This window comes from Toxorhynchites rutilus, chromosome 2 (genome assembly GCF_029784135.1).
Source record: "Toxorhynchites rutilus septentrionalis strain SRP chromosome 2, ASM2978413v1, whole genome shotgun sequence".
NCBI classification, from domain to species: domain Eukaryota; kingdom Metazoa; phylum Arthropoda; class Insecta; order Diptera; family Culicidae; genus Toxorhynchites; species Toxorhynchites rutilus.
Window position 1 is genome coordinate 307,895,758 of NC_073745.1, and position 27,392 is coordinate 307,923,149.

Consider the following 27,392-nt stretch of genomic DNA (forward strand, 5'->3'; position numbering starts at 1 on the left):
AAGAGTCCAGTCAACCAAATTGCTTCTGTCACACCAGCACTCAACGCAACGTATTCGGCTTCGCTGGAGGAGGTAGCCACGGTGGTTTGCTTCTTGCTTGACCATGAGACCGTGTTGCCATAAACTTGGAATAAGAATCCGCTCACCGATTTCCTATCCACAGTATCCCTCGCCCAGTCCGAGTCAGTGAATCCAACTAATGGCTCCACGTCCTTGCCACGAGAGAACTCCAGAAACATGTCCTCCGTACCTTTCATGTAACGTACCACTCGTTTTAGGGCTGTCCAGTGTAGTTGTTCCGGTTCTTGCTGAAATCGTCCAAGGTATCCAACTGGGAAACAAATGTCCGGCCGAGTGGACATCATAACGTACATTAAGCTGCCTAGAACTTCTCGGTACGGTTCATCAACGGTTCCAGTATTACTGCAAGTCAGCTGTAATCCTTTCTCCATGGGTGTTCTTGTTGGGTTGCAATCATTCATACCAAATTTCTTCAGCACTTTTTCAATTCTAGCTCCTTGCGAAAACTGCATCTTTCCTGGTGTCCGATCGTACGCAATTTTTATGCCAAGGAAGTGTTGCATCTCACCATAATCCGTCATTTTGAAGAACTGAGACAACTTCATTTTCACTTGATCCTTAATCCCATGATCAGCAGGTCATCGACGTATATGACTAGGTAGACATCATCGTTCCCCCTCTCGTCGATCCGGGTGTATAAGCAATAATCATGCTGTGATCTCTTGAATCCAAGCTTCAACAATACTTCATTGAGTTTTTCATTCCAGCACTTTGGAGCCTGCTTGAGACCATATAATGACTTCTGCAGCTGGCAAACTATATCAGGTTCCGCTTCAACACCATCGGGTATGGCCATGAAAATTTTCTCTTGAAGCTCACCATGCAAGAAAGCCGTCTTCACATCCATCTGGTGTATGAACAGTCCTCTCTGCAACACAACAGCTAAGGCTACTCGAATCGTCGTCAGCTTAGCTACTGGTGCATAGGTTTCGTGATAATCGAGGCCAGGTTTCTGGAGAAACCCTTTCACAACCAACCTACCCTTATGTCTCACAGTATTTCCATCAGCATCTTCTTTAACGCAGAATACCCACTTCGGTTGTAATGGCTTCACTTTTGCTGGACGTTTCACCAGGCGCCACACGTGGTTGCTTTCCATGGATTTCAGCTCATCACGGACAGCCGCCAACCATTGGACCTGATCATCACGCCCTTCGATCTCCGCGTAGGATGATGGTGGATCTGTAGAATTAAAATTTCCAGCAGCAGAGGTTGCTCTAAATCCAGTTAGAAAGTCAAGCAACTTACCTGGGGGCCTGCGCTCCCGTTCGCTATGCCTCGTGGTTGACTCCGGACAGTCGTCACTTCTTTGTTGCGAAGGGAGCGCCCCAGGGTTTACTTTTACTTCTCCTTCTTCCAAATCCTCGAACTCGTCTTCTTCATCAGTCCCGGAATCAGGAACTGCATCTAGTTCTTGAACAGAGTTCTTCAAAACGTCCCCCTCTGGTTCGTACAATGTGAGGATCACCAAGGGAACCTCAGATGCTTCATCGAATTGGTCTGCATACGGGAAGCATTCCTCATTGAACTTCACGACTCTTGCAATCACTATTTTTCTTGTTGCTCTGTCCCATAGCCGATATCCATTCGGAGCGTAGCCAACCATTATCGTCTCGCGGCTTTTGGGATCCAACTTCTTCCTCTGTTGGTTTGGGATCCACGCCATGGCCTTGCACCCGAAAATTCTGATCTTGTTAAGGTCCGGTTTCACAGTCATCCATCTCTCAGCAGGAGTTTCGTTTCCATCCAACGCCACCGTGGGACAACGGTTCAAGAGGTACGTCGCCGTCAAAGCCGCTTCCGACCACATGTTTTTGGGAACTTTTAAATCAATTAACATTGATCTTACCTTTTCAACCAGGGTGCGGTTGAAACGTTCAGCTACCCCGTTTTGCTGAGGAGAATAAGCTACCGTTGGTTGAACTTGAATGCCTCGCTTCTTGTAGTATTCCAATTGTTCATTCGAAAAGAATTCACGGCCTTGATCCACGGTTAACTTGCAAATCCTTGTCTGCCACTGAGTAGTAGCCATAGCTTCAAACTCTTTGAAACACCGGAATACATCCGACTTTCGCTTGATTGTATAGATCACAGCAAAATGCGACCAGTCGTGAATGAACGACACGAAGTAATTTGATCCATCCCACGTCGGCGGATCAATGGGGCCACACACATCCGAATGAACCCTCTCTAGCGGACGTGTGGCACGTTCTCGTACACCATCGAACGGTTCTCAACACTGCTTCGCCATTACGCACGTATCGCAAAAACCAATCGACTCAACTTTCTTCACAAAACTCGTAGTCATTTCGTGCTTCGCCAGATTGTTCAACGCTTGCTGACTTGCATGACCCATACGACGATGCCACAACTTACTTGTTTCGGCCACAGTGATATTAGCTTTTCCCGTAGAACTGACATCCAATTCCAATTGGTACAAGTTTCCACGAAGATATGCCACACCTATCAGTTCTCCGTTCTTCTTGAACTCCGCACGATCTTGACCTCCACGACCAGTGAAAAGAACATCGATTTCAGCCTACAAGAGCTTCTTGACCGAGAGCAGATTTTCTCGTAGATCCGGCAACAGTACAACGTTCTGTATATGAAATTCAATCCCTTTGTTGGACATACCTTTAATTTCTCCAGCAAACTTCCCAACCAGTGTCACGTCGTTTTTAGCCACATCGATGATGAACGGATCTTTCAATTTTCGCACGGACTGCAGATGACTTGCATCGTTCACGAGATGATCGCTACATCCCGAATCCACGCAGAAGTGAATCTTCCTGGCTTCAGACTTTCTCTGGTCACCGTTTGCCATGAATGCAACTGCCTTACTACCGACCGCAGCATTTGCGCTGCCTTCCGGTTTCTTTGAACGACAATCCTTTTTCATGTGTCCGGGCTTTCCGCAGCGGTGACACTTACCAGAAAACTTCTTCTGGTTCTGATTCTGGTTCTTTTTCCTACCGCCGACAAACGCCGCACAATTATCTTCACTCGAGTCATCCAGACGATCTGCCCGTTTGCTCTCTTCAGCCAGCAGCCGCTGCTTGACTGTCTCCAGCTTCAGGTCCTTCTCCGCCAGATTCTCGAGTGCCGTCACCAGAGGGTCGCAACTATCGGGTAGAGTTAAAAATAATTGCGCCACCAAATCACCTTCTTCCATTTTGGCTCCTGCGGACTTGAGTTGCCTGACAAGGTAATCGAAAACAGTAAAATGAGCTCGCATGGACGATCCTTCCTTCTTACGCAGCCGCGCCAACTGCTTCCTGAGCAACGTCTGGCTTGATACCGACCGTTTCGCGAAAGTTTCTTCCAGAGCCTTCCACATTTCAGCCGCTGTTCCCTTTTCCCGGACAACTTCAAGAACATCATCCGCAATAAATCCCACAAGAACAGATTTGGCCTTCTTGTTCGTTAGCTCCCTCTTCGCTTCGCGCCTTCAGCCGGAACTGGTCCCGTCAGCACAGAAGATACTTCAACTGCGTCCATGTATAGCTTGACCCGGAAACACCAATTTTCATAGTTTGGTCCGGTCAACTGCGGGATTCCTTCCTTTGCTGGGCCCATAAGCTATTGAAATTGATGGAAGTTTATTTGAAATACGTCTGTACAACTTGAGAGCTAGTTTGGGAATGCCATTAAAATTTTTCCATGAGCGCTTGACAGCTTCTCGAGGCCTACTTCGCAAGGCCTACTTCTTCAATTAAGATCGCGACTGCTCAATCTATTATAATCTGATATGCGTGAGTATACCCTTTCGACCTTCTTAATCAGCAGCCAGATATATTCATTGATTGCATTTTTACATAACCAAACAACATGCTCGATATTAGGACATCCTGGACCACAATTACATAAATTGTTAGTAGCAAATCCTACACGATGAAAACGTGAATTGATCACGAATCGATTGGACAACATACAATACAATAACTGATAAATGCCTATTATCGGTAAATAAAGAACAATTCATTGTACAAATCAACTAACATTGTGAACTAACGCCCGAATTTAGACAAAAAGATTAGTGGTTAGTGCAATCGAAAGAAAACATACCCATTTTAATCGTCAAATTGTTAACTAAAAAAGTTAACAATTTGACGATTAAAATGGGTATGTCCTATATTCACTGTTCATGTTTTGAACAAAAAAAATTGCTGGATAAATTTCCTGTCTAATGGTATATAACACATAATATGTTGCAAGAACGATTTTGAGTAATATGCGTTTGGAAACTCCTAATGAATCGTTACATTTTCATTTTCATTCATTTTCAGTTACATTTTCAAATTCAGCATGAGTAGCGTTCAGTTGATGTTAAATCGATATTTTTTTCGTCGATTGGATTGTGGGTAGGTACACTTAGTCAAATCACACTGTCAATATAATTTACTCAAAAGTAATTAACAAATACCTTACATTCTTCATTTTCCTTGAAAGAACTGTTCAATAGGTCACGTAATCATTGAGTTATCCATGCTCTACTCCAGCTTCAGACCTGCTGTCTCGATTCCGTCTGATTTTTATGAACAATCCTCACGTTTTACGTTTTTTTTTCCTGAAGGCTGAGTGAGGCTTCAAAGTAGATTTATTATTGATGGAATCAATGGAATTTCATCACGAACCAATTTTAGATGAAATTACTTCTCAACATTAACATTGATTGATTGATTGATTGTTGATAGCTCGATGTCTAGAGCTGCACTAAAACACAAAACTTATTGGAAATCCAATTTTTTTCTCAATATTTCTTACCTAAATCTCATCTACATATTCAACGCTTCCTAAATCGTCTTTCTCGAAACACAATCCAATTATTTAACTATGCAGCACCTTTCACGATACGACAAATGAAAATCCGATCTGAATCGGTTATGTGATGACGGCCAAAGCGACCGCAGAGGAACAAATTTTCATCTTTTGTTTTAAACCCAAAACACACAGCTGGAAATACTTTCTTCACGTCCGGTTTGAAATGCGCTGGACTTGAAACCCCACTTTAAACCCGGAAACAATGCCGAATTCACGGTTCATGCAAATATCTGGATTTTTCTTTCGCCTGATTGGCATTTTTTTCGAAACTGTTATTTTGATCGAGTTATAATTTTTTATTCCCTGTAAAAGTTGCCCAACACGCAAACTCGATTGAAAAAAGAAATCAACCTTGTTCGAATTGGCACCTTACAAATTGAAACAAAGCGTCGTAAGCAATAACCTAGTTCCTGGAACAAACTGAATTGACTACCTCAGCAATAATTCCCTACGGAACATCGAGAAACATTAAGTACAAGATCTTCACGAACTCCAAGCGCAAATTTTACAAATGTTGGAAGGCTTGAATCTGAAGAACTCTCGTCAGTCGATTAAAGTGGGTTTTCGGATGTATTCGAAACGACAGAATTTCATAGATTACTTGTTTTATTCAGTTTCCGAGGAGTGGAGTCGAACTGTACACTTAACAGGAATTGTCAAATCGATCGAAATATCTCGAGGCGACTGGAATGTTGGATCAGGTTGAATGTTCAATGGGAAGAACTCACCAATAAGACATTCTCGATTAACAGTCATACAGCTAGCAACCAGACGGCAGCGAGTGCGAGACTTTCTAAATCGCGCATCCCGCAATGTCGAGAGTTTAGTTTAGTTTTCCAAATTGACCTTTTTTAAGGCTAAGGCGAATGAACTGAGAAGGTTGAAAACCTCTGTAAATTAAAACATTATTATCTTTATCACCAATAGGTTCGAAGACACTCCTGAATTATTCTCTTCCAGCAACAAAAATATAATTTTAGTACTTCAAAGTCTCGGATATCCCCCAGATGATACTTGCTGCTTACATTCGACACTTGAACTTCAGCACTTTTCAAACATTCATTTCTTTGATATCGAAAAGAAAACTATCCTTACCTTACGACGGAACTCTGGAGAAGTGCAACCTTCTACGATCACGCCAATCAAAATGATTTCTTCTACAATTTGTCTGACTCTTGTGTATACTTCTTAAGACCTGAGTTCATAAGTTGTTGAAGCAATCGAATTACGTAATGAGCGAATTATTTTTTTTCGCCTTGGTACATTCCTTGGTACATGAAGTACCTCAGCTTACAGCATTCGAGAACGTTTCTTCGAATACGCCCCAGTCATTCTACCGCTATGCTACATCAAGAATTTTCAAGCAGTTCAGTCCCCTCCACATTCCTGAGCATATTTTAGAGTTGCGAATTTTCCAAATTGAGCATCTTAGATTCATTTCGCTCCTGGTAAGTAATCTGATATGACTCAAAATAACGTTCAAGTGAACCCTTCGTCTCGAAGCACCCCTTGACCAATTTTCCACTCTCGGTTTTTACACACCATGGGCACTGATTCGTCAACTCTGAGGAAATTGAGACAAAAACGAAGTATGAAAATAAGAGACACTTTTCAAATAAGCACGCATCAAAGGTGTTACATCAGAATATTCTCTATTGCACTCCCAGTAAAAGAAGATCCCAGCCGGTCTCGGTTCAATCTCTGCGTAGAATCGTTTGGGATTTTGGTTTGGTACAATTCCAAGCTGATATTCAATCTGCGGGAATGAGAAATATGTCCTCTATGTTTACAAACACTTCAACACTTTTAAAAACAGGTGCATTTGACGCTGTTTTCTGGCAAGCTCTTTCCTTCCAACTAGTTGGAGTGTACGATCACGCCAATCAACATCATTTCTTCTACACTTTGTCTGATGTCATGTGAATACTTTTTAAAATCTCACTTCATAAACTGCTGTAGCATTCGAAGAGCGTAGCGAGCGAATCATTCATTTGCGCCTTAATCTGTGTCCCTGAAAATCATTTCCTTGCTTGGTTACTGTCGTTCTCAACTCCAATTCTCTTCTTGAGAAAAGTCCTCCATCGGTCCAGAGGAACCGGCGCGAAGTAGACGGAAATTTTAATGTCAGTTCCCAGAGACCGCAATAGGGCTCAACGTGTTAGATACCCGACATCCAGACCAATACGCTGCAAAAATGACTTATTTTTATGATCTTCAGGCGAAATGCTGCCGGTATACAAAATCCACGTTTCGACGTCACTTGGTTTCAGATGGCGCGGCGCCCAATTTTCTCGTTCTAGGGTGAATACCAATTATTGAGGACGATTGCATATTACTGCTTGAGTTATACCTAATCATTTTACATGCTACTCACATGAGTCGTAATCGAGTAATGCTTCCAGTTTACCGTTATTGATCTCTTTGGACCAGGACTATCCTTCTTTGAAATTGAAACGAACAGTTTAATCGCGACAAAATGGAATAGGCAGTTCGAACACTTTTGACTGGAAAAAACCATTTCATTAGAATACATAATACATTGTCCATCTTGGAAAAAACCTATTCTGGAGGAGAGTGTTAGCCATCACATCAATTATTTCCAATTAAAACTATTCCAGTCGATTGTGACTCGATACTAAAATCCAACCGTCATTATTTTAATGACCTATTTTATAACGCGCGACCTAACTATGACTGCCATTGTCGGCGGTGAGTTAGTTCTCCAAACACACAATGGCTCAACCCAACACTGTATCTACGCGAATTAAGCGCAGTATCGCCAAAACCCGTTCCAATTGAAATAGTATCTCGTTTCAACTGGTCGTAAAACCGCGCCAAATGTAACGAGCAGTGTGTGCGGACTCAGATTGGTGGCATTTCCGTTCGCATCGTACTCTTGGTAATAAATTGAAATAATCAGATCTATTATAACCGATGGGGTTGATTCTAATAGCATTAAAATGATCCTCTGCGAAATTTGCATTCAAAACTGGCAAACAGTCGTGGTTCTCAAATGGCAATATTTCAGTTTATCTAGCACTAATTAGAACCACTTCATAAACATTAAATTCTATTCGTCTCGCTTCCGCTTCGGCGAATTCATACCCACTCACGCCAGCGATCAACTTTCCAAATAAGGGTCCACTCGCCTTTCAGAGTGTGACGAATGTGAGAAGGACATTTCTAGAACTTTGTCGCATAAAGGGTGTGTCACATCAAATTGCATCACGGAAAAAACGCTGTAGAAATTCGCCCAGTAGACCGATCCTTTTGAAAATTTTAGACAGTAAAATAAAAAGTATTAAACAACTTTTGGCATTTTCTTTTTATTCATACTTCGAGCCCAAGCCCGTATGCTCGCACCTTCCTCTTTACCCCGTCCATAAGGTTCTGTACAACGTCAGGTTGTAGTTTTTTTTGAACAGAAATCCATTTTCTCTTGAAGTCCGCCTCCGATTTGACAACTTTTGGGTTCTTCCGGAGGGCCTGCTTCATAATCGCCCAATATTTCTCTATTGGGCGAAGCTCCGGCGCGTTGGGCGGGTTCATTTCCTTTGGTACGAAGGTGACCCCGTTGGCTTCGTACCACTCCAACACGTCCTTTGAATAGTGGCACGAAGCGAGATCCGGCCAGAAGATGGTCGATGGTTAGGTTCTCGAAGTATCGTTTTAGTACTCTGCTGACCGTGGATTGGACGATTCCCAGCATCTTACCGATGTCCCGATGTGACAACTCCGGATTCTCGAAATGAGTGCGCAGGATTAATTCACGACGCGAAAAATTACGAAAAATTGACAGTGAATCATGGCCAACGTGATCTATACACTCTTATCTGATTATAAGCGAAAGCTGAAGATATAATTCCTAAAAATTAAATTTCTACAGCGTTTTTTCCGTGATGCAATTTGATGTGACACACCCTTTAATACATAGCGTATGATCGTGATCGTGACCATTCTTAGTGCTATCGCAATGTAACATCGAATAGCAGCCGCAACAGCAGCCAAACACGCTGACGTAATGGTTTCAAGTTGGTTGACCTTGCCGCCTCAATACAGCAATGGAGAAGCGCGCCGATGACGATACGTGATCCGCTGGCCGATGCTTCGTGGAACCAAATTGCCATACACGGCGAGACAGAGAAAATTCGGCGAATATCTAATCAATTAATCAATGATCTGAAAATGCTCGACACTCGTTTACAGTGATGGCCATGAAGTGGAAACCCACGCGATAGATGCTGTTATATCGGAGATTAGACAAAATATTGTGGTGGAAAACCGGATAAGAGCAATTTTATTAACTGTTCACAATTAATCCGCGGATGCGGTTTTCTCCATGTGTAGTCTCCCCACACGCTCACTTTGTTTACAACTCCGCATGACGTTGCCAATCGCAGAGAGAACAAGTGCAGAGCATTGAAAGAGAGTAGGGTAGAAATATCAGTTTTTGCCACTCTATGCATTACACCCAAAGTTTTTGCAATGTGAGAAATATTATTTGATTGTTTGATAATTTATCTATAAACCGAAACATGTCTTCTATCGAACGAATGAAAAAAGAGAAAATGAATATGACATGTAATATTATTTCTAATCAGGCTAAGGGGCTGTCCACATATCACGTGCACAACTTTAGAGGAAGTAAGGGTTACGAAAATGTCCACTCATGTCCATGGTGTGGGGGGAGGGGGTTTATATAATATCCACGTGGACACGTTAAGTAATTTTTTCTGGTAAAACATTAATGTTAATAGTCTAAATTGAATGAGCACTGTTTTGTACAGGGTTTTCCATTTCGGGCTTCCGAAAGTATACAGCCCTGCGCTGACAACCGTTTAACATAGCTGTCAACCAAAGCGTCATATCGTTAGTTGAATGTCTGCTATTTTACAATATGGATCGTTTTAGCATCGCACAACGTGTTAATTTTGTTAAATTGTACTATAAAAATGATGAAAACCCGGCAAAAGTTTTTCGAGCACCTGTGCATCATCGTAATGTGCGTTCGGCCGAAAATATTGCTGCTGTTGCTGCCAGTGTGGAGGATGACCCGAATGTTTCGATTCCACGGCGTGCTCAGCAATTGGGCTTGTCAAACACATACATCCATATAAAGTCCGACTGGTACATTTAATTACATTTCTGGTACTGGTATTTATTTTAGTACAAAATTAGAGCATGGTGACCATGCAATGCGTCGGGCACACGTCGATTGGGTGAACGAACAACAGCAGCAAAGTGCTGATTTTTCGCATCAAATTTTCTTCAGCGATGAGGCACATTTCGAGCTCGGTGGCTATGTGAACACCCAAAATTTCCGTATATGGGGCTCTGAAAATCCACACACGATTGTTGAGAGGCCATTGCATCCGCCAAAAGTCACTGTTTGGTGCGCATTATGGTCTGGTGGAGTCATCGGGCCGTATTTCTTTGAAAATGAGGACGGCGAGACGGTAACTGTGAATGGTGAGCGCTATGGCCGCATGTTAACCGATATTTTTGCCACAAATTGAAGATATGGATACGGATGACATGTGGTTTCAGCAGGACGGTGCCACGTGCCATACAACACGACCGAACATGGCCATATTGCAAACGAAATTTGAGGGACGCATAATTTCGCGTTTTGGTGATGCCAATTGGCCGTCCAGATCATGCGATTTGAACCCGCCAGACCTTTTTTGTGGGGTTATGCGAAAGACCGTGTCTATGCCAACTCTCCTCAAACTCATGAACATTTGAAAGACAACATTCGTGAAGTTATGACCGAGATACCGCCCCATATGTGCCGAAAAGTCATCGAAAATCACCTGTTCCGGATAAAGGTGTGCGAGGAAGCCCTAGGTGGACATTTGAATGATGTTCTATTTCACACATAATGGCATAAACCAAACTTTAATTTGAAATAAAAGTTTTATCGAAATTCGAATTCTAAGTGTGTTTTATTTCAATTTACTTTCGAAATTCAAAGTTGGAAAACCCTGTATTTACAAGATTTTTTAAGCTTCAAGCCCACCCTGAGTACTCTGTATTCATCAATAAATAGACTGAGCTGCCTGAGAGTGCTACCCGGTCAAACATCCATTTTTTTCATATGACTGAACTTCTTCCCTGAAATGTACATTCTGAAAGAAACGCACATGAACTGGGATCGATCAACTTATTCCAAACGGCCGTGAGCCGTGAATTCCGTCAGGATAGAGACACCCAAAGACACAAAGAATGTTGCAATTTTTGTAGTATTAAAAATCACGACTTAAGTGCGGATTGAATTCAACTTTTGCTCTTGATGACAAAACTGCTTCGTTTTTATTTTTCGAAAACTCCGAAGGTTCTCCGAACATTGAAACGACCAACAAATTCTTCCATGAGTACACGGGCCGTATCTCTGGATATCTGTTTCTTGCAATGATGTTGTTCTTCATTGATGTCTGATAATTTTTGTAATAAGCTTCTACTGAGTTGTCTAGAAAGTCCATGCTGCTACTGCTGACAATCAAATCGAGGCACTTATCTAGATTAATCCTCGATACTTGACACATGAAATAGTAGATTCGTTACAGATGTCGAAAATCACCGTTCATGAGAAACGAAATATCACGAAAAACGCTACAATGCATGGACTACATATTAACCCATATTCCGGAACCCGATCGGATTTGACATATCGCAATCCGAACGAGATAAACTTTTGCAATTTCGGACGTTTCTTCGAGCTCCGAAAATGTAAAACAAATTAAACGAAAAACAAACAAAAACACAAAAATTGAACGAAAAAAAAATATCAAGTAAGGGGGTTCAAAACCCCCGTGTCACCGGAAAAAATTTTTCAAGTTTCCTGATTTTTGAAAACAGTAAAGTTACGAAATTAGGATTTTTATAGGTTCATGCACATAAATCGGATCAGTAGAACTTGAGATTACGTGTAGGCTAGTTTGAAAAAACTTGTTTCGAGAAACACACTTTTGAAGTGAACTGTTATGGTCTTACTAGATGAGATACCGCGTCAGTAAAATAGCTATAACTTGGTAAATAATTAGATTTTCGAAAAGTCTCTTCTATGGTATATTCTTAAATGTCTGAACTAAAAAAATACGAAAAAAAATGTTTTTTTTTTCATATTTGTAGACTAGAATACCCCCTTAAAGAATACAACATCGTGCTAATTTCAAATCCGACCAGAATAAGGGTTTATTTTACCGAAAAATACTTGAAGGAACGTATCTCAAACTGCGATTCGTTTCATAAACACAACGAAAATACATATTCGTTACGAATTGTGAAGGGCAAATCATTCACAAGAATGTAGAGTTAAAAAAATCTTGGCAAGTGAATGGAACTCCGAAGCAGGATTTCACCTGAAGGAAGTCATGGCTGGGTCTAGTGGGACTGGAAGAAAATCTGTATCATGAGCTTCTACCAAGCAACTAGTCCAACAAGTACTGCTAGCAGCTGAACGTATTAAAATCAACGAACCAGAACGCTTCTAGGGCACTTCTAAAACTCCACCCGCCTTACTCATCAGATATTGCATCTTCAGATTATTAACTGTTAAGATTCCTGTAAGAACTTCAACTTACTGCATAAGTTCCAAGATGATGACATCCTAAAGAAGCGTGGATGCTGAAATATTCAGGAAATGTGGTGCATCTATAATCGAAAAGATATAACGTAAATAGTTTTGGTTAGTCCAGTCGAAAATATGATCATGGTTTGTCCACTTTTTTGAATGCTTCAATTCAGCGCACCTGTGTCACATCAGGTATTCGAATGTTTCAAAACATATAAAAAATTGTCTTTTTCATGATTTACAATAGTTTTATAGTTATTTTTACGGATCCACATATTTTAAAGGATTATAAAATCCACCTTCTATTGGTGTCAATTCAGTATTCAGATCTTTTCTGGACTATAACACTTACAAATATTGATTCTTTTCATTCAAAAATGGTGCCTTCTAAAACCGGACAAACCATGATCAATTTTTGGACAAACCCAGATCAAACGTGGACAAACAATGATCATAATTTTTCTTTGAGGAAAAAAATAATAATTTCAACGCCTTATAGTATTTATTAGTAGTATTAGCAACTAGAGTTTTTCAACAAACCCAAACTCGTATGGATTATATGTCATTTTCATGAAGAAAAATCGATTCGCATTCACTAGTTGCGTGAAAACACCCTAAATTGGACAAACCAAGATCATTTACCCTTCTTGGATGGCACTAACGTTCCAGTGGAACTTTTGCCATCTCAACGTAGCATTGCTTGCGTCAATTTTAGTAGTAGTACTTGGTTGAGATTTCTATGCCGGATTACACGCCTTGAATGTACTCTGGAGTGGAAAGCTCTAGAAATACGCGTGACAGTGCAAGCCGGAAGAATTTTCTTTGACGAAAAATCTCCCGGTCAGAACGGGAATCGAACCCGAATCCTCGGCATGATAGAGTAGGACGCTAACCATTCGGCCACGGGAGCACAAAGATCATTTACCCTATGCCTATAAAAATATGCTTTTGGTTTTTTTTTCTTAGAATCGACACGAATTTTTCCAGACAACATTAAAATCAGAAAACAGGTCACGTTTTTATGAAATAATGTTAACGTTAATAACTATTTTCATAGCAAACGGATTTTCACGATTTGCATACCAATCGAATCGGAAACTTTCTAAGATTTGTTTGATATGCTATAAATTACAATCCCATAGTCTTCCAATTTTCATCAATTTAAACCATATACTTTAAATTGATGAAAATTGGAAGCATTCTCATTTCCCCATACATTTGTGTGCTTCCCCGAACAGAGCTGTCAATAACAACTTATGCAGCCGCTAGAATAGAAACAACGAAAGGGGATAGCGAAAAAAGTATATTTGCGAAGTCAACTCCACCCTTGCATAGTGAGTAAGCTGTCGCTAGCGTATAAGTACTGCATCTCCTCTGAGGAAAATTCTCAGAATATTTCTGTGCCCGAAACAACAAAGTTCGCTTATTCTGCTCGTTTTGTGTTTTATGTTTCCCTTCCTGCTGTCCCATGCCATCTAGCTATCAGTGTTTGACTTTGTGTGTATTGTTTGTTTTCGTCGCGCGAAACATAGAACTTGTTTATTTCCTGTACATGCGAATAGCACATCTTCGATACTTTTAGTTGCCATTTGTATTTGCTCTCGTGCGCATTGGCTCTGTTCTGATGCAACATGCTCCTAGCTTTTAACCGAGAGTCAAGAAACGATTTTTCATAAACGCTCATTTTCGTGATGTTTCATTTTTATCGCTGCAACTGTGTGCATCTGTTAGACGCGTGTTTGATGTTTGTTGAATGCATCGTGCATCGCCGATGATGTCTCTCGTTAAATACTCAGTGCAATGCGTGCATTGATATAAAGAAACAAATTGCGACATATCACCAATTAGTGTATTGTTTTCGCAAAGACAAGAAAGAACCGTTGCTTCTAGAAATGATTCTACAAAACCACGCAAGCCATTGAATCTTTTCAGGGTCCCCGCAACTATTTACTAAAGAGTTATTTATGGAATTTCGACGAATTCGCAAATAATATCCGAAATGATAAACCAACAAATTTAAAAAAAAAAGATTGTGTAGTCCTACGTTCTAAGCGGCATAAATGCACATAAATCGGATCAGTAGAACTTGAGATTACGTGTAGGCTAGTTTGAAAAAACTTGTTTCGAGAAACACACTTTTGAAGTGAACTGTTATGGTCTTACTAGATGAGATACCGCGTCAGTAAAATAGCTATAACTTGGTAAATAATTAGATTTTCGAAAAGTCTCTTCTATGGTATATTCTTAAATGTCTGAGTGAATGGAAGTGAATGGAACTCCGAAGCAGGATTTCACCTGAAGGAAGTCATGGCTGGGTCTAGTGGGACTGGAAGAAAATCTGTATCATGAGCTTCTACCAAGCAACTAGTCCAACAAGTACTGCTAGCAGCTGAACGTATTAAAATCAACGAACCAGAACGCTTCTAGGGCACTTCTAAAACTCCACCCGCCTTACTCATCAGATATTGCATCTTCAGATTATTAACTGTTAAGATTCCTGTAAGAACTTCAACTTACTGCATAAGTTCCAAGATGATGACATCCTAAAGAAGCGTGGATGCTGAAATATTCAGGAAATGTGGTGCATCTATAATCGAAAAGATATAACGTAAATAGTTTTGGTTAGTCCAGTCGAAAATATGATCATGGTTTGTCCACTTTTTTGAATGCTTCAATTCAGCGCACCTGTGTCACATCAGGTATTCGAATGTTTCAAAACATATAAAAAATTGTCTTTTTCATGATTTACAATAGTTTTATAGTTATTTTTACGGATCCACATATTTTAAAGGATTATAAAATCCACCTTCTATTGGTGTCAATTCAGTATTCAGATCTTTTCTGGACTATAACACTTACAAATATTGATTCTTTTCATTCAAAAATGGTGCCTTCTAAAACCGGACAAACCATGATCAATTTTTGGACAAACCCAGATCAAACGTGGACAAACAATGATCATAATTTTTCTTTGAGGAAAAAAATAATAATTTCAACGCCTTATAGTATTTATTAGTAGTATTAGCAACTAGAGTTTTTCAACAAACCCAAACTCGTATGGATTATATGTCATTTTCATGAAGAAAAATCGATTCGCATTCACTAGTTGCGTGAAAACACCCTAAATTGGACAAACCAAGATCATTTACCCTTCTTGGATGGCACTAACGTTCCAGTGGAACTTTTGCCATCTCAACGTAGCATTGCTTGCGTCAATTTTAGTAGTAGTACTTGGTTGAGATTTCTATGCCGGATTACACGCCTTGAATGTACTCTGGAGTGGAAAGCTCTAGAAATACGCGTGACAGTGCAAGCCGGAAGAATTTTCTTTGACGAAAAATCTCCCGGTCAGAACGGGAATCGAACCCGAATCCTCGGCATGATAGAGTAGGACGCTAACCATTCGGCCACGGGAGCACAAAGATCATTTACCCTATGCCTATAAAAATATGCTTTTGGTTTTTTTTTCTTAGAATCGACACGAATTTTTCCAGACAACATTAAAATCAGAAAACAGGTCACGTTTTTATGAAATAATGTTAACGTTAATAACTATTTTCATAGCAAACGGATTTTCACGATTTGCATACCAATCGAATCGGAAACTTTCTAAGATTTGTTTGATATGCTATAAATTACAATCCCATAGTCTTCCAATTTTCATCAATTTAAACCATATACTTTAAATTGATGAAAATTGGAAGCATTCTCATTTCCCCATACATTTGTGTGCTTCCCCGAACAGAGCTGTCAATAACAACTTATGCAGCCGCTAGAATAGAAACAACGAAAGGGGATAGCGAAAAAATTATATTTGCGAAGTCAACTCCACCCTTGCATAGTGAGTAAGCTGTCGCTAGCGTATAAGTACTGCATCTCCTCTGAGGAAAATTCTCAGAATATTTCTGTGCCCGAAACAACAAAGTTCGCTTATTCTGCTCGTTTTGTGTTTTATGTTTCCCTTCCTGCTGTCCCATGCCATCTAGCTATCAGTGTTTGACTTTGTGTGTATTGTTTGTTTTCGTCGCGCGAAACATAGAACTTGTTTATTTCCTGTACATGCGAATAGCACATCTTCGATACTTTTAGTTGCCATTTGTATTTGCTCTCGTGCGCATTGGCTCTGTTCTGATGCAACATGCTCCTAGCTTTTAACCGAGAGTCAAGAAACGATTTTTCATAAACGCTCATTTTCGTGATGTTTCATTTTTATCGCTGCAACTGTGTGCATCTGTTAGACGCGTGTTTGATGTTTGTTGAATGCATCGTGCATCGCCGATGATGTCTCTCGTTAAATACTCAGTGCAATGCGTGCATTGATATAAAGAAACAAATTGCGACATATCACCAATTAGTGTATTGTTTTCGCAAAGACAAGAAAGAACCGTTGCTTCTAGAAATGATTCTACAAAACCACGCAAGCCATTGAATCTTTTCAGGGTCCCCGCAACTATTTACTAAAGAGTTATTTATGGAATTTCGACGAATTCGCAAATAATATCCGAAATGATAAACCAACAAATTTAAAAAAAAAAGATTGTGTAGTCCTACGTTCTAAGCGGTCGTATCTCGGATAGAATCCCTCGAGTTTTTTTACGTGGGACTACGTCTAACCGGAATATATGGGGGTGAAATGAAAACCAAAAAACAGAACATGCAAGAAAAAAATGAAAGATTCCGAATGCTTATAACTGGAACATTTATTTATAGATCGGAAATATGTTTGCATCAATTGATAGGAAATATTTCTACGCGTCAATCAAAATTGGTAAAATCTTAATTTCCATGAGATAAACCGTTGAATAACTGTAAAATGTTAAGCGTTATCTAAACACCTTAACTGCCAAGTTTTGATTGGCCCGACTTACGGTTTCCCCAACACAGACTTCAAAATCAATGTACTTGTGGGAATCCTCTTTGCAAATATACAAGCAAGTCGGGAGTATTTTTGTTCCCATCGAGCTGTGTTTCCCTAACACGGACTTTAAAATCAATGTGCCTGCGAAATATAAATCGTATATGTTGCATCGAGAGTAATAGATGTATACATTGTCCGTTCTTTGGTTTAAATTTTTAGTATCATTTACAATTCGACAGTCAGTCAGCTAGCACCCAGTTGCCGGCGGCGGTGATGATGTCCATCATCAGTATCGAGATATTCCCGCCGAATGAAAAGTGGAGGAAGGAAGTGGGAAGGTCCCACGTCTCTCCGGTTATGTCCACGACATTACCCACCCGTCTTTTTTGTAAAAAAAGAGTAATCTTTGTGAATATTACATTCTAATCATCATTCGAACAGAACTCGGCTTGAATGGTAATCATTGCATCAATTGACAATCTTTTTAAAATTGTCAAAGAAATAATATAATATTTTTGAATATAATATTTTTTAATATACTGTCAACAGTTCTTTTTCGGGTAAAATTTACTTTTCAAAAGACTTTTTGTGTCTGTGGGATCAGCTGTTGCGAAATTTACCGAATGGAATCCCTGCAGTTCGCATAGCTGGAATAATCTAAGACAGAGTTAGCAGAGATCACGAAATACCTTAATTTTCAGGATCAACCTCAATAGCTTTATGAAACCACGCCTTGCCGTTTCAGATTACCAACGGCTTTATAACAAGAAAGTTTCTAGTTTCGTTCATGACCGTGTTTAATCCCAGCTGGCGTCGTTGGGATTTTCTGAGTCGAAAAATCTCTGGTAACGTCTTCCTTCGGAAGGGAAGTAAGTCTGTTGTCCCGGCTCATGAGTTGTTGACTCTGATAGGTAGAAAATAGGTGGTGCAGTCGCATCCCTGGTGTCGGTGTTTAGCACTAAACGTGGCAGAAACATATCGACGTATCTGCTGGGGGATTGGTTAGTTAAATATATGATTGTAAATCGTGGAATGTTACAAATGCACTCAGGCCTTCCGACCGTTATCACATACTCTCGTAGCTAGAACTGGTGTTTCTACCCTAGCACATAAGATGCGAGAGTTGTTGTTTCAATCTCCTCGTTGCGAGGTAAACACCTTTTCCGTCTACTAACAAACCAGCTGAGAAAACTAAGCAAGCTGGAGATACGAACGGGAGAGGAAAAGAGAGAAGAGAACCCCCCGTTGGGTACTAAGCGAGACTTGGAATCGCGACAGAGTGAACAGAATACAGTCAGGCGTTGGATCAGAAGGTTCGTTTTCTTCCCTGGTATACTCTCTCAACTACTTATGGTGTAATACAATTTTGGTGTTTTGATGTGATGCTCTTCGTCTGGTATAAATAATCGAAACATTTTACCTCACACGAGTGTGAATCGAATAACGAGGAATCTCAGTGCACTGTAGTGACTCAATGTCGATTCGGCGGTGGCTTGAGGAAACCTAAATCCGTGGGCTCTCGATGCAAAACAAAGCGAAGGAGTGAATCAGTGCGCGCGCGTGCTTTGTGAAGGTGTTTTATTGGTTGGCGTTTTGCCATTATTTTTTCCCCGTTCGTTCGCCTTGTTCAATGATGTTCGGTGCAATCTTGAGGTTTTCTGTGTGCTAAGTGAAGTTGTGCTCAAGGCAAAGGTATTTCTAGTGGTGACTCATAGGCTGAGCGATTGGGTTGGAGGCTGCTGCTGATGATTGGGTAGCTCCAAACGAACGGTTTGTACACTTCGCGGGGGTAAAAGCCATGAAATTGTAGAGAGGTACAGTTGGTGTACCTTTCTGTGGCTATCAGGGCGCGATATGTAGGAGAATAGGTCGAGCGAAACAGCGCGAGCTGTTTTTTAGCTAAATTTTGTTTTGAAAAACACCGACCGCAACGGATTGTTATTATGCGCTGATGTTTCCAATCCATCCGCAACGTACCTTGACAGTGAATTTGTAGTCTGAATTACCGTACACTTGTTAGATTGTGTTCATCTAACACATCTAAAGCAGCTGCTCTACCTGATAACGGCCGGTTGGAAATAGGTGACTTATCTGTATCTGTCTTGTGGTGAGATTAGTCGTGCTTGTCTGAGCGAAACACTCGTTCATGGATGTTTTTCTCTTCTAATCACAGAAATAGTCTTACACTCAACTTCAATAATGTAAATGATAGTGATGAAACTGTGCACCTTTTACTTTAGAAGGATGCATTTCTGATTCTTTTAATCTTTCTTCATACAATAATGTTATTTTAATTGTGACTATTTCTCTATGAGGGTGTATACAAAATCATGATTATTTTCTGCAGAACATTGAAACTTGAGAACAATTCGGGAATTCTAGATTTTAAAGTTTAACTCTATGTAACCCTCAACGGTTTCCGACCACTTTGTTTGATATCATATTTTGCAAGCATCGTTGATTATATTGATTCTTGAAGTCACGATTTTCGAAGAAAAAGTAGAATTTTTAATCTTTCAACTACTGTATGGGCTAAAAAGTTTCATGTATTGATAAACAATGCAACTTCGTTGGGCACTTTTTGTGTTATTTTCTAAACATTTCATCCAGCCATTTTTCAACTTTTTTATACTTTTCTAGTAAAATAATTTACCAAACACCTTCAAAAATGCAATATTTTCCGTATCATTGGAAACCGTTCATTTATGTGCTAGAAACAGATACAAAATCGCTTAGAGACATATCCGGCGAATATGATGAATGAAAAAGAAGTTCAAGGGTTAGCTCATGTAATTTCTGACTCACGAGCAAAGATGTCATTTTTTCTGTTCAAACCCGTAGATTTGGAATCAAAAGATTTTTTTGATTTTTTTGAGAACAAGATGAATATTCAATTCTATTAAATACTTTTATTTAGAATCGTTCTAATTACGTATACAGCGCGGACTCGATTTTATACAGTTTCTGATTCCTTCTCATTGTACATAATCGAATGTTGTATATAATCGAGTCAAAAAAAATATTGGTTTTTTTCCTTTTTTTTTTTTTTTGTTTTTTGAATATAAAAGAGGAATTTGATTTTTGATTCATCCCCTTAAAGTCAGAAAAATATTTTCTCACATAAAAAAAATTAATTTATCCAGATTCGCTCAAGAGTTGATAGACGATCATATTTGATGAAAAAAATCCTTCCGAATTTCAACAATGACAGAGTTACAGAACTTTTTTTTGTTTCGGAATCTGTTGCCTCAAAATGACTCTACATTACAAAGTACGCTACATGAGATGATTCTGTTGCTTTCATTTGAAAGATGAGAAAATTTAGTACAGGGTATAGTAGTGAAACATTTAAATTAGTGGATTTTCATAACATTTTGGAAGTGAAAAACTTAAAAGTTTATCATTTTTAATGTGTTATTATTAATTTCATCCTAAAAATTTATATTAAGCTAGATTGTTTCTATCAATTAAATTGTTGCTTCCTAACCGATCTACAATTTGTTCTTCGACACCCAGCTTCTATCTTTCTTAATTTGGCTGCAATATCGATATAAACAATTCCTGGTGAAAATTCAAGCAAAATTTTCAAAAATCACGATTTTTACCCCACTGTACATGTAATAGCCACTTAAATTACACCTTAACGTTGTAAGGTTACATTTCTTCTTGAAATAAGTCATATTTGAAATATAAAAAAAATATTTTTTTCCAAACTGTATATAATCGAGTCCAAAACTGTATATAATCGAACCACATATAATCGAGTCTGTATATAATCGAGTCCGACCTGTATTAGTTTGTAATAATTCAGCTAAACCAGAATTATATTGAAAATTTGGTTCAATTTTGCTTCCGTTTCACTGGTTTAACTTAACAGAATTGAAATTTGAATAAATTTTCATTGAAGCCTAAAACTTTATAAATTTTTTTATACTCACATTTTTGATATTTTTTTCCTGAAGTTTCATGAGAATTTTACTTAAATTTATTCTATTTTTTCTATTCTTTATTTGAGTGTCTTTCAGGGTCCTGGGATGGTTCGCCAATTAATAGCGAGTTCTGCGATTGAACCCACAAACGTTCGCTTAGTTAAAAAACCTTGAATGTTCGAAAGAATTCATATCAAAAATATAATTTTGAGTGAGACGAAGTTCGCCGGTTCAGCTAGTATAAGAATATTTTTTTCCGATATTTCAATTTTACAATTTGTCTCGCCGTATCATTTTTCTTCGGGCAGAAACAATAAATACACTTTTTATGTATACTTTTAAGATCCAACTTCATGTTATAATGTGGTGTAATATTCTTGTGCATTGGTATAACAGCTTGTGAATAGCGTGGTCGTGTGAAACAATCTTACAATCCGGCTGGTCTTGGTTCAATCCCTGCATGGCATCGTTTGGATTTTTATTTTTTATTTTGGTACAATTCCAAGCTGTCAATGAGTCTGCGAGGATGACAGGTCTGCATTTTAACACTCTTAAAAAGGTGTATTTGTTTGTGCGTTTGGCGCTCTAACACTAAGCATCTTTTCTGTCAAAGATTACCTGTTTCTTTTCCAAAGATGATATCTTTTCTATGAACCCTGGTTTGGGTGTACTGCTCAATTATTTTTAATTTTGTTTTCAGGGTGTGATTTTTTCCAGAACTTTTTAGAGCAATATATTCCTTTTTTTTGTATTTGGATGTTTAGAAAAACATTTCTTTTTAATTTTGAGACCCAGTGTCTCTATATTTTCTTGAATATTTTCTTACGTGTTTCTTTTATTTTGATACCATTTATCTTTAGGTTTTTTTCAGAAATTTTTGAGTACAAAAACTTTTTTTTTGTATTTAGAAATTTGAAAAAACAATATTTTAAGTTTTTTTATACGTGGTCGTACGTGTGTTTTTCTCACCAGTGATTTTTTCAGAATTTCAAAGCTTTGCGAGATACAATAATTTGCCCTGATTTTTGTCCACGCATCACTTAAGAACCGATTGTCCGATTTGAGCTGTCTTTATTTGTAATACAGGGCGGACTTGGACACTGTATATAGTGGAAGAATTTCTTTTTTGTGTTTCAAATATGACTTATTTAACACGTTGAGCCCAGCGTCTGTCCTTAGGGGTCGACGTTGAGCTTTTTGGTGAGAGAACGCTGACTGACTGCGACCGACAGTTAAAAAATAAGAAAATACAAATATGTACGGTTTGTTTTCGAGTATTTTACAAAATGTGACTTTCTTTCTTTCTAGTCGAATTCCTGACTATTTTCTATTTATACAATCAGTATCTTTGGGAGCTGGGACCGAAACTGATATTGTGCAAACGCTCTTGATGCGGACTGAATGGAAAGCACAGCAAGAAAAAAGCGGGGCTCAACGTGTTAACACGTTCGTCGCCCAAAGCGGCTTTTCTAAGTTTCTTGAGGAGCCCAACTTGCGGATAAATTATTAAATGAAGATCAAATTTAGTTTGTAGACAACTTTTACGTGATCTAGCAATATTTTATTTAATTTGAAGATGAATTGACAACAATAACACATGCCAAAGTCATATTATATGGGTTTTGCAAAAAGCTGCCATACAAACCATTCGCACTATAAATGAATAAAAAGTATGTACAGTATAAACATTAAAATAATATGGTTATAATTTTATTTTTTTTTTCTACTTTTCTACTTTTTTCTAATATAACGCCCTTTTTGTTTCCATTTCTGTTTCCGTTTCCGTTCCCGTTTCCGTTTCCGGTAACGTTTTCGTTTCCGGTTCCTGTTTCCGTTTGTACATGAGTTCTATGCTACCACCATTTCACTCAAACACTTCCTTTTTCTAACTCCACTCCACCTTTTCCGGTCTATTAGGGTTGTGTTCCATTCACCCGAATTCCATTCCCCCTAAGATGTCGTGTTTTCTCCTTTGCATATTGCTCTTCAAGACTAAGAAATAATTCAGAAATAAGCCCGGGTTTTGGAATATTTCGAAAAAAAGCAGGTAATTTGAACATAAAAAATATAAAGCATAGATGCCATGAAAATGTGAAAAGAATTGATAAGAAAAAAAATGGACCTGCGCATTTACGCCACCACAGCGCATTGTTTATCATGAATTTATTATTTCGTGATGAAATTTAGGTTAATGTAATATGGGCGAAGTCCTCATTCAACGAGGATAAGGTGACACAATCCGAGTCGGCCGCCGACCCGCCGTCGGAAGCGGCGGCCTCTCGCAAGCAATCCTGTGTTCCACCGACTGGACGGTTAGTTTGAAACATAGGAGACGATTCTTTAGTTAGGTCCGACCTAGCATTAGTGAACGTCGGACGGCGTACGATTGCCTGGTGCATTACGTTTGCCCGGTTAATTTTTGCTTTGAGATATATCTTTCATATTTCAATAACTACGTCCACGCAACATTCATCAGCGATGAAGATCGATCCACGATCGAATGAAGATCGATTCATCCATACATCTGCTCTGCTCTGCAAGAAACATCGGGCTGCTGTTCTACACGATCAAAATTCGGCTCTGTTACAGCTAAAATGCTAATGAGCCTAAAATAAACAAATGGGATAAAAAAAAATACATTCGGGTAAATGTTGCATTCGGGTTAACGTTCATTCCAGTAGATGTTACATTCGGGTGATTGTCTTTCGGGTAGCTGTCGTTTGGTTTAATTTTACACAATCACTTTCAATGAATTGGAAGTCCCCATCTTCGCTTCCAAAATGGCATCGGAATACAATAATCGACTTCCACTGGTCAAATCCTTTCGTCCAATTCCCAAATAGTATGGGCTTTCCATTATTTTGGTCATTTAGATCCACTATCAGCAAACCGGACGCAGAAACAAAATACCGTTCGTCAATTATTTTTACAATTTACCTATATAATTTGGGGATCACATTACGTCAAAGAGGGGACTGGAAAGGATTAATAGTTTATTGCGGAAAAGGATAGGTTTAATTATTTTCTATAATGGTAACGTATCTGTCTTAAATCTATTTTGTTAATTGGAATAAGCGTTATGAAAAATCTAAAGTAGAATAAAATCTAAATATCAAATATGTTGGAAAAAATTATAGATTTCGACTGCTTATAACTTGAGCAATTCTTAACAAATCACAAAGATGTTTGAATCAATTGATTGGAAATATTTCTACACTTCTATTTCAATGAATTTCAATAAAATCATTTTTCTTGAGGTAAAGAATTAAATGATTGTGAAATGTCAAACATTATCCAAATGCTTGAGGTCCAACGTTATGATTGTACCAATTAGTGCTCCTCAGATGGTAACGACCAAAAGGACAACAACTACAGTAACAACAGAATACGGTTTCCCCAACACAGACTTCGAAACCAAGAAGAAATTGCAGCGCGGACTCGATTATATACAGTTTTTTATTTCTTTCCACTGTATATAATCGAGTCAAGAAATTTTTTTTGAATGTATTTTTCTTTTTTTGAAATTAAAAGAGGAATTTGATATTTGATTCATCCCCTTAAAGTCAGAAAACACTTTTCTCACATGAAAAAAATAAATTTATCCAGATTCTCTCAGGAAGTGATAGACGATCATATTTGATGAAAAAAATCCTCCTACGCATATGTTCGAATTTCAACAATGACAGAGTTATAGAATTTTTTTTGTTTCAGACACTGTTGCCTCAAACTGGCTCTAAATTAAAAAGTACGCTACAGAAGGCGACTCTGATGCTTTCATTTGAAAGATGAGAAAATTTAGTACAGGATATAGTAGTGTAACAACTAAATTAGTGAATTTTAATAACATTTTGGAAGTGAAAAACTTAAAAGTTAATAATTTTGAATGTGTTATTATTAATTTTATCCTAAAAATTTATATTAAACTAGATTGTTTCTTTCAATTAAATTGAAGTTCTTTAAACGCTCTACAATTTGTTATTTGACGCCCAACTTCTATCTTTCTTAATTTAGCTGCAATATCGATATAAGCAATTCCTGGTGAAAATTCAGGCATTTACTTTATCCCACTGTACAAGTAATAGCCACTTAAACTTCACCTTAACGTTGAAAGGTTACATTTCTTCTTGAAATAAACCATATTTGAAATATGAAAAAAAATATTTTTTTCCACACTGTATATAATCGAGTCCGACCTGTACATGCAAGCCAGTGGCACTTCTGTTCCCAATGCATATATGCATATCGGAATGAATGTGTTTCCCCAACACCGACTACAAAACCGAAGAGTATGGGAAAATCGTCATTACAGATACTAAAGGCGAAGGAACTTTCAGATTGGAAGCTTTTATCTTTATAGTTCAAAACATCATGTAAGCCGGGTATACTTTTGTATCCGCATGCATTTTTATACCCCGAAATGTGTTTTCCTAAAACGGACTACAAACGCGGGTACGAACACAACGCTCATTCAATCAATAATTCAATCAGCACAAACAAATGACTACTAAGACAACAGTAACCCTACGTCAACCTTGCGCTTATATAATATTTTTTTATGTCAACCCATTTTTTTAATTAAAATAAAACTTAATACATAGTTTCAGTTACTGCAGATTGCTCGTTATATTTTTCATCAACTTCTTCGAATACTTCATAGTGACTAACATCTAACATCTTCATAGTGACTAACATCTTCGTATCATTTTAAATCTTTTATTAAGCCCACTCCTATAACTTTCATCTAGAATGTTCTTCCAATCCATTCTTATGTCGTACAGTAATCGATGTGTCCTCCATTTACTTTCAGTACATTTTATATGCACTTTGAACAACTTTCCTCCAAGTTTTTCGAATTTTCCAAGCTCTCTCGAAGGCTTCGAGGAGTTCTGTTTGTTTGTGACTTCAAATCATAAACCTGCTATTCTCCGGCGAATAGTTCGACCAGAAACTGGCGGCGTGAAGGTTTCCTGTATTTTCCTGGCAGTAACTTTGTTATTCATTTCCGCATGATTTTAGATGATTTGATTTTTGTATTGAAAAGATAAGGCCTTTTTGTTCCAATCAATCTACACCGACGCCATTAGCCATTCGGCCAGGGGATCCGCTTTATCAATGAAACTCTCCTGCTCACCGGTTGGAACGAAAACAAAACCCATTGTGGAATGAGTTTTGCACGACATTTCAAATGATCAATAATTCAGTTAAAACTTTCCAACCGATTAATTCGCGCAGTCACCGATTGTACCGAGCAATGAGAGAAATCCGCTGAATGCAGATGGAACGAGGTTGCGTGCCTGTTGCCGTCCGTTTCAATTTCGTCTCGGAAAGTGAATTAACATTTAACAACAACAACGACCTCACAAAAACCATTTAATAGAGAAGGAGGTAGCGGAGATGAAGCGAACTAGACGATACAAAACAATCCCACTGTATCCACCGCAACGGGAGCTTCTGCAAAACCGCGAAACATTTTCCCTCCTTTTTGGAATAGCTGTTCTCCACGCGACCACATACAATACACACGTACACACGCGCACGTTGGTGCATGCTTATTTAACTCTCAGTTAAAGATTGGATGGAAAAATTTAGAAAAAACCAGGCCATCACGATCTTGGTGGATGCATATGAGGAACGCAAATTGCGCAAAAAAGTGAGCCTAATTAGCTAATCGTTCAAACGGTTGTTTTATTTTTGCTTACCACGTGCGTACGTGTGCTTTGGAAGTCTTTCCTGGGGCCAAATTATGCACGCATGCCTTGAGATGATTTGGTCCAATTTACAGTTCACTCTCCACATTAGCTAGCGAATTTCTTCCGACGAAGCGACTCGTGAGTCGCGTGCCATTGGCGCAACCACGTGGCGCGTTGTGCGCTGAGTGGAAGCTAATTGAGCCAATTGTTTGGCGGTCTCATCTCACTCGCCGATACAATTGAGTCACACACACTGTTCGATAACACATACGAACAGAGATTCAACCATGCTGTGGCCTTGTGGCACCACAATCCGTCTTTGGTCAATAGCAGCCAGATCAGGTTACAATGACTCCTGTTGCTTCTCCTCCTGCTTCACCTTCGACTCGGTTGCCTTGACTTGGCTCTTGCTCTTCTGTTGTTGCTGTTGACCAGACCAC

The 27,392-nt window shown here is 38.9% G+C and overlaps 1 protein-coding gene and 1 long non-coding RNA gene across 5 annotated transcripts in view; one reads left to right on the top strand and one right to left on the bottom strand.

Annotated features, from left to right (window-relative positions):
- Positions 1 to 27,392, top strand: part of LOC129769836 (alpha-tubulin N-acetyltransferase) — a 66,856-nt gene that overhangs the window by 4,524 nt on the left and 34,940 nt on the right. Inside the window, exon 1 of one of the 4 annotated variants that reach the window (XM_055772324.1) lies at positions 18,516 to 18,646. The exons of 1 other annotated variant lie outside the window; for it this stretch is intronic. The gene's annotated coding sequence lies outside the window, so the exon portion shown is untranslated. Of the gene's footprint in view, positions 1 to 18,515; positions 18,647 to 18,964; positions 19,104 to 27,392 lie in introns of those variants that run through there. 2 more of the 4 variants (XM_055772325.1, XM_055772327.1) reach the window with 2 other exon arrangements.
- Positions 5,124 to 7,633, bottom strand: LOC129769838 (uncharacterized). The gene is made up of 3 exons (XR_008741980.1): positions 7,462 to 7,633; positions 7,277 to 7,406; positions 5,124 to 7,198 (listed from the first exon to the last, which is right to left on the bottom strand). It is a non-coding gene; the product is annotated as an uncharacterized LOC129769838 (long non-coding RNA).